General features: G+C 35.3%; 1 pseudogene; it reads right to left on the minus strand.

Moving 5' to 3' along the window:
* Positions 1-3,980: 3,980 nt before the first annotated feature.
* Positions 3,981-5,946, minus strand: LOC121267158 (annotated as a pseudogene).
* Between the last annotated feature and the right edge of the window lie 2,708 nt (positions 5,947-8,654).

Consider the following 8,654-nt stretch of genomic DNA (forward strand, 5'->3'; position numbering starts at 1 on the left):
GGGAGGTCACCAACTACAATTCCAGCAAATCTGAAAATCACATGCCATGAAGTAAACTTGTTGAATTTAAGAACTTTGGAAATAGCTTAATTTGAAATTTAGTATCAACTGGGAGAGTTATACACAATTTCATAAATCAACCAAGGGAATTAAATGTAACCAAAGTTTGCTTTCTTTTAAGTGCATAGGAAAAGGGTTAGAATTCCAAGATTGATTACCAAGAGGCATTAAAAGTTTCAATCGCAACAACCAATCTGAGATAACCACACGGTTTTACTCTAATTCAAAACCATTATAATGGTGGCTTTCACGTTATAACATTAAGGCACCTATTTTCTTATTTAGTAAGGACCCCGATAATAGGCAGCATTTTCCAATACACAAATGTGCATCATATATGATTTTTTTTGTTTTTGATCCCTGACTTGTCCCTTTTCTCATTTAATTCACTTTAGATTTCTCCCTAAGCCATTAGGATATGGTTAATTAGAATCCCAAATAATTGAGGTGGAAATCAACAAACAATGACCCAATGTGGTCTTTCTAGGCATTCTGGGCATGTGTTGTGTGTGTTTTAGCAAAACTTTTAACATATTTCCCTTGATTTAACAAATAAACAAAATGGATAAGTCCCCCTTTTGACCTAAATTCTGATTTCGCTACATTGACCATGTTCCATGACCTCAACAATTCATTTTCCAGCATGTAAAAATTAGAAACAGGAATATATGAGAAAGGTATGCAAAAAAAAAAGAAAAAATCTCTCTCCGCCCAACTAAATTGTGGCATTGTCCTCAATGATGCAAGAGAAATAAAGAATTTACATAAAGTGAGAAGTTAAGAAGCAAACCAGCAATAAGAAGAACCAATTATTAAAAGAAAAATGAAGGGAAAAACTTTTTTCTTGACAACCCAATATAACTAGCACACACATCCAATACCCATCACCCTCCAACTGAGTATGCACATTATCCTCAATGGAGATGAGTAAGAACAAGAAAAGATAAGAGGGAATGAGAGTACCAGATAAAGGAGATCAAAGATTAAAAAAAAAAAAAAAAACTGCAAGAGGGAGTCAAAAGACAAGAAAAACAACAATTAAAAGCTAACAGGCAATGGAAATGCAAAATGACATATGTACAAAAACATAAAATAAAGGAGAACCGAAACAAAGTGGCTATGCAACAGACAAAGTAGGCGGATCTTGCAAGGGGAGAGTGGAGTCCTCAGGTGAAAAGTGAGTAATGAAAGGTTTAAGACGTTGACCATTTACTTTGAAGGTATTTCCATTTTAAGGATTGACTATTTCAAAGGCTCCATGAGGGAAAACAGTTTTCACCACATATGTACCACTCTATCTTGACTGCAATTTTTCTGGAAACAAATGAAGCTTAGAGTTTTATAAAAGAACAAACTGATTAGGCTCAAAAGTCTTCCTGTGAATATTGTTATCATGCCAAGCCTTCATGCGTTCTTTGGACAACTTAGAGTTGTCATAAGCATCCCTTCTAAGCTCCTCTAGCTGCAATTTTCTTAAATCACCAACTTGGTCAGAATTAAAATTGAGTTGTTTGATTGCCCAATAGGCTTTATGCTCAATTTCAACAGGCAAATGACAAAATTTTTCATATACAAGCCTATAAGGAGACATACCAAAGGATGTCTAAAAAGTTGTACGATAAGCTCACAAAGCATCAACCAAACATAAAGACGAATCTTTCCTATTGGAGTTGACAGTTTTTTCTAAAATTTGCTTAATCTCCCTATTAGCCAACTTTGCCTAACCATTGGTTTGAGGGTGGTATGGGGTAGAAACTTTTTGATGGATCCCACATTTAGTCATCAAAGCAGAAAAATGTCTATTGCAAAAGTGAGTGCCACCATCGCTAATGATGACTTTGAGAATACCATACTGAGCAAAAATATTTTCCTTTAAAAATTTCAGTACAATCTTATGGTCATTTGTTTTACAAGGTATTACATCAATCCATTTAGAAATAGAATCCATAGCAACCAAGATATACAAATAACCAAAAGAAACAGGAAATGGCCCCATGAAATTGATACCCTAACAATCGAAAAGCTCAACCATAAGAATTGCTTATAAAGACATCATATTCTTGTTTGTGATGCCTCCTAACTTTTGGCAAGGCGTACATGCCTTGCAAAAATTAAGAGCGTTTTTAAACATATGAGGCCAACAAAAACCACTTTGTGAAATCTTTGCCACAGTTTTGTGAGTAGAAAAATGACCTCCACATGCTTCAATGTGACAAAAGGAAAGAATGGAGGAGATTTCCGTATTGTGGAAACATCTTTGAAAAATTTGATTAGAACAATATTTAAACAAGTAAGGGTCATCATAAAAAAATGACTTAACCTCATATTTGAACTTTCGAATGTCCTGAATGCTCCAATGAGATGGTGTTTGTACTGTGACCAAGAAATTTACAATGTCAGCATACCAAGGCAAAGTATCAATAGATAAAAGCCGCTCATCAGGAAATGAATACAAAATGAGAAGTGAATGAGCATTGGGATCCATCTCAACAGTGAGTTGAGATAAGTGGTTAGCAACAACATTTTCAACTCCTTTTTTGTCTCTAATGGAGATATCAAATTCTTGCAAGAGAAGAATCCATCAAATACGCCTTGGCTTTGCATCTTTTCTCAATAACAAATACTTCAATGCCGCATGGTCAATGAAAAGAATAATAGGCGATCCAATGATATATGCTCTAAATTTCTCCAATAAATACTACATCGAGCAACTCTTTTTCAGTGGTGGAATAAGTTTTCTGAGCATCAGTCAGAGTTTTACTTGCATAGTAAATGACAAAAGGTAATTTATCTTTTCTTTGTCCTAAAACAGCACCCATATCATAGTTATTGGCATCACACATTATCTCAAAAGGGAGTGACCAATCAGGGGGTCGCATGATAGGGGCAGTGGTAAGCAAAGTTTTCAATTGATCAAAAGCATCTTCACAGGCATCAGTCCACTCAAAACCAACATCATGCATTAATAAGTGACACGAAGGCTTAGAGATAGAGCTAGAATTTTTAATAAATTTCCTATAGAAACCAGCATGTCCTAAAAATGATCGAACATCTTTCAAAATCTTAGGAGCAGAAAGCTTAGAAATTAGCTCTATTCTTGCTTTGTCAACCTCAACACCTCGAGAGGAAATAATGTGATCCAACACATTTCCTTGCGTCACCATGAAGTGGCACTTTTCCCAATTTAGAAGCAACTGCTTTTCTTCGTACATGGCTAAAACAAATTGCAAGTTAGTTAGACAATCATCAAATGAACATCCAAAAATAGAAAAATCATCCATAAAAACTTCAAGTATGTTTTCAACCAAATCACTGAAAATGCCAAGCATGCATCGTTGAAATGTGGCTAGGGCGTTACATAGACCAAAAGGCATTCTCCTAAATGCAAATGTATCAAAAGGACATGTAAAAGTGGTTTTCTCCTGATCCTCTTGTTCAATATCTATTTGATAATAACCAGAGAAACCATCAAGAAAATAGTAATAAGCATGAGCAGCAACCTTTTCTAAAATTTGATCAAGAAATGGAAGAGGAAAATGATCCTTTCTGGTAGCAGCATTTCGTTTCCAATAGTCTATGCACATCTGTCATCCAGTTGCTACTCTTGCAAGTATTAATTCATCCTTGTCATTTTTTACTATAGTTATTCCAGATTTATTTGGAGCAACCGGAGTAGGACTCACCCACCTACTATTAGAGATAGAACAAATAATTCCAACATCAAGCAATTTCAACACTTCATTTTTCACTAGCTCTTTCATTGTGGGATTTAACCTCATTTTCATTTCCCTAGATGGTCTTTCATTCTCCTCTAAATAAATCTTGTGTGTGCATACAAGGGGACTTATTCCTTTGATGTCCGCTATTGTCCACGCAATCCGCCCCTTATGCTTTTTCAACACTCATATTAGTTTTTCTTCTTAAGTAAGAGTGAGTGTAGAAGAGATTACCACAGGGAAAGTGTTGCCAAGTCCTAGGAAAACATATTTAAGTCCAACTAGAAGAGGTTTGAGGTCAAGATCTAGAATCACATCTGAAGATGGCTTTATAGGTGTTGTAAATGGTGGCAATTCTTCAAACTTTGGTTGCCAAAACATACCATGTCCAGTTCCTGCAAAAGAAATGTTAGAAGTGTCATCAAGTATATTTAAATCACTGAGAACACTTTCTAATGACAATTGTAAATTAGTGGAAGGGAGATTCAAGTGAAAATCTTCATCAAGCATGTTTTCTAGCAAATTAACTTCTTGAACTTCTTCTAAATTCCGAGGTTACCTGCAAGTATTAAAGATATTCAGCTCTAATGTTATGTTTCCAAAACTCAATTTCAAAATTTCACTTCTACAATTAATTAATGCATTAGATGTAGTAGGAAATGGTCTACCCAGAATTACAAGAGCTTGGAAAGTAGATGGAATCGACAATTTCATATCAAGCACCACAAAATCTACAGGATAGTAAAACTTATCAACTTGTACCAAAACATCCTCAACTATACCCTTAGGCACTTTTATAGATCTATCAGCAAGTTGCAAAATGATAGGTGTAGATTTCAGTTCACCTAAACCAAGTTGTTCATACACAGTATAAGGCAATAAATTGACACTTGAACCAAGATCCAGCAAAGCATGATCAATTTTTGAATTTCCTATCACACAAGCAATTGTAGGTGCTCCAAGGTCCTTCTATTTAGGTGGTGTATTACTCTGAATGATAGCACTAACCTGCTCAGTATGGAAAACTTTCTTGTACACATTTAATCTTCTTTTCACAGTGCATAAATCCTAAAGAAATTTTGCATTGGCAGGAATTTGCTGAATAACATCTAACAATGGGATGTTAATCCTAACTTGCCTAAAAACCTCAAGAATTTCAGCATGATGCTTATGTTTATGCAACGAAACTAATCGTTGAGGAAAAGGAGCAGGTATAGGACAATCAACTTTCTCATGCTCATCAGACACATGCTTTCCATCTTTCTTAGAAGGGTTAGAAACCTTACCAGAATTGTATGGCTCATGTGCTGGAATATCTACCACCTTACCTCTTCTTAGAGTAGTCACCACTTTGACTGACTTTAAGTTAGAATTCTCATTTACTGCTTGCGCTTGATGAAGTTGCCCTTGTGGATTTGGTTGTGATTGTGCAGGAAATTTACCCTTCTCTTGAGTACTTAAAGATGTAGTCAACCTTGTGAGGGAAGTCCTTGTGTCATTAATTGCCAATGAATTCTGGTTGTTGAGTGTTGCTTGACCTTGCATGAATTGTTGAAGTGTCACACTCAAATGTTGAACTGTATCTTCATGTCCCTTTTTAGGTGCTTGAGCTGGTTGTGCATTGAACTGAGAACTTTGACTTCGATGGGGAACATAAGATGGACCAGGATGAGCTCCATATACTGCAAAATTTGATGGTCCTGTTGTTGGTGCAGCAAGAATATTGTTATGCTCACCTCTCCAACTGAAGTTTGGATGATTCCTCCATCCAGCATTGTAAGTATTCGAATACGGCCTTGAAAAAGGTTTAGAAACCTTGTTAAATTTGTGAGTTTGATCTAATAAAACTTTTTTAAATGCAGAAATTGTAGGACACTCATTTGTGGAATGCCCTTGATCTTCCACATTTTTCTGCCACTCTTGGTACAGCTTGCACCTCATTCACTTTTTTCAACTCAATAGTCTCTAATTTCTTGGAAATTAAAGCTAACCTAGCATGCAAATTGTCCTCATCTCTTAAGGTATATTTTACACCTCCATCAACATGTATTGAAGTCTCACGTCTATCAATACTATCAGTAGTGTCCCAAGATTGTGCATTTTCAGACAAATAATCAAAATACTCAAATGCTTCTTCTGGTTCTTTGTTCAAGAACTCACCATTACACATGGTCTCAACAAATTGGTGCATTTTTTGTTGCTACCCCTCATAGAAAAAATTTATGACCCTCTAATTCTCATATACATGATGAGGACATGCATTTAATAAGTCTTTAAAATGTTCCCAGCAGTGATAAAATGTTTCTACATCTTTTTTACCAAAATTCATAATTTATCTTTTTAAGGCATTGGTCCTATGTATTGGGAATTTTTTTTTTTAAATTCAGTTTGCATTTCCTGCCAAGTTCCAATAGACCTTAGCCTTAAGTAGTTTAGCCAGGTTTTAGCCTTGTCCTTTAGAGAAAAAGGAATCAGTTTTAACCTAATGACTTCTTCAGTGCATGAAAGTTAAGCAAACTTCTTCAAACTCTTTGATATGCAAATAGAGATTTTCAGATTTCATTTCATGGAAATGAGGTAGCAATGGAATCATCACAGGTTTAAAATTAAAATTATTTGCATTCAAAGGCTGAATAATGCAAGATGGTGGGCTGGTCCTAACAGGCAGCAAGTATTCTCTAAGGGTTTTGTTATGGTTTACCACCTCCCTCTCATGATGTTCATTTTCAGCCATGTTACTGTGAGTGTCAAATGATGATTCAAATAAAACAAATGCACCCGATGATGAGGTTAATGATTCTATCCTAACAAGTCTAAATGTGCTATCTCTAGCCCAACTAGACATACAAACTCAGCAAAACAAAAGAAAACAAAACAGATTGCAAAAAATATTTAAAAAAAAAAAAGAAAAAAAAATATAAAAGCAGACAAGTTAAATGAGAGGAAGTAGATATCACCTAGGCTGTGACGAGGTTCACAGCTCTATAAACACCCTCTCAGCATTCAGAAAAATACTCTGAGAAACATCAATTGTCCCCGACAACGGTGCTAAAAACTTAACTCAGTCTCAAATGTGCTTCCAAGTGTAAAAGTGTCAAGTTGTATCAACGATAAGCCCAGGATCATATTCCACAAGGATAAAAGATTTTCAAAGTACTTGTCAAGGCTTATTGTAAAATATGGTGATCTAAAATGCAATGTAAAATTCTTTTTGGATTTTTATAGTGATGAAAAAAATTTTTTGCTATGTAAAACTCTTTTTGGATTTTTATAGTGATGAAAAAAATAGTTTAATTACAATGAAGAATTTGTTGCCATTGAAATGTATGATGGAATTTTATAGAGTTTTGGATTTAGAAGTTTTTGGTAAGACAGTTTAAACTATGAAAGTATAAACTCAAGTAATAAAAAAATGTATCCCATAACAAACTATAATTATAACCTCACTAAGTTGCAACCAGAATTTTAATAAGAGAATTTTGAAATCACAAAATTAGTAGAAACAATTTGACAGACACTAGGGTTACAGTTTTAAGATTTCCCTTGACTTCACTTTTCACAAGGATTCCTGGGTACCACCCATCGACTATTAATCCATTCAATGCATTAATATAAAGCAATTTGAAAATCATAAACTTTTAGGTCATGTACCAAGACTCTGTAAAAATACATCACTAAACATCAACCAAATTTTGCTTTAACACTCAGCTGAGAGACACCTCGAATTGATTTAAGGTTTTGATGTGCCTAGTGTATACAATAGAACAAGAGCAATAGAGAGGATTTTATAGAAACCCAATTTTCATAATCTAACTCCCAATGCAGTGAAGTGCAAAATTTAAGAACTACAGAAATCCAGCAAATAAAGTAAGCAAAAGAGAGCTTTACCGCAGCCTAGGTTATGGAATTAGCCTATCATCTTCATCACAAAAGCATATATACTGAAATGAAAAACCCTAAGAAAAAATCTCAAAAAAATGGTCTAAACAAAGCAGGGGAATAAAATGACAAATAAAATAAAAACTAACTCCCTTCACCAAAAGATTCCTCTCCCCTTTATACTTAGAATCTTCTCTCCTCTTCTCTCTCCTTGCCACGGATCGCAGCTTCTCCATCGTGCATAATTGCCTCATCTCTATGCTTCTTGTAGTCCCCAAATTCTCAAGAATAATCGTGTATGTGTCTATTGATTTTGGTCGTGAGTTGGGTCCTTCACATGGCCTTCTATTAGGCCTGAAGCAAGTCACAATTTCTTCTCAAGTTCTAGTTTTTCCACATGGGCTTCAAGTATGGACGTGGGCTTCAATTCTGGATCTCAGGTTTTAGCCTCAACAAGTTGCAAGTCTTGTGTATCTCATCACATTGGCTTCACTCCTGCAATGGGCCACAACTCATATAAGTTGTAATTAACACTAACCAGCCCATTAGTTGATAAAAGTAATAATTAGACCACGTACACGTGAGTTAAGTGCTTCTGATAGGAGAAAATGAAGTTTATATCTACTTAAGGTGTAAATGGTCATTTCACACGCTAGGAAGATCTAATGTACATTGCTTGATTAATACTCTTATTTTAACAAATAATGTTCACTCAACCCACTATATTAAGAGTATTAAAACAACATAATTATCCATTTTGATTGTATCCCTGGGCAGGCCTCTTAATTTGGGGTCAATTACTAATGCGCCCGTTGGTGATTATTCCATATTTGATATTGGCTGGTGGGCTTTGATAGGCCCTGGGCCTATAAGAAGTAAGGGTGGTCCATAGGTGAAGGGAGATCATTTTCCCTCCAATAACCCCGCGAAGTCTCATAACATAAATGTGATGGGACTTTTCTTTCTCTTCTCCCTGCTTTGTTACCCAGATTCTGTACT

Source organism: Juglans microcarpa x Juglans regia, chromosome 5S (genome assembly GCF_004785595.1).
Source record: "Juglans microcarpa x Juglans regia isolate MS1-56 chromosome 5S, Jm3101_v1.0, whole genome shotgun sequence".
Lineage (NCBI taxonomy): Eukaryota > Viridiplantae > Streptophyta > Magnoliopsida > Fagales > Juglandaceae > Juglans > Juglans microcarpa x Juglans regia.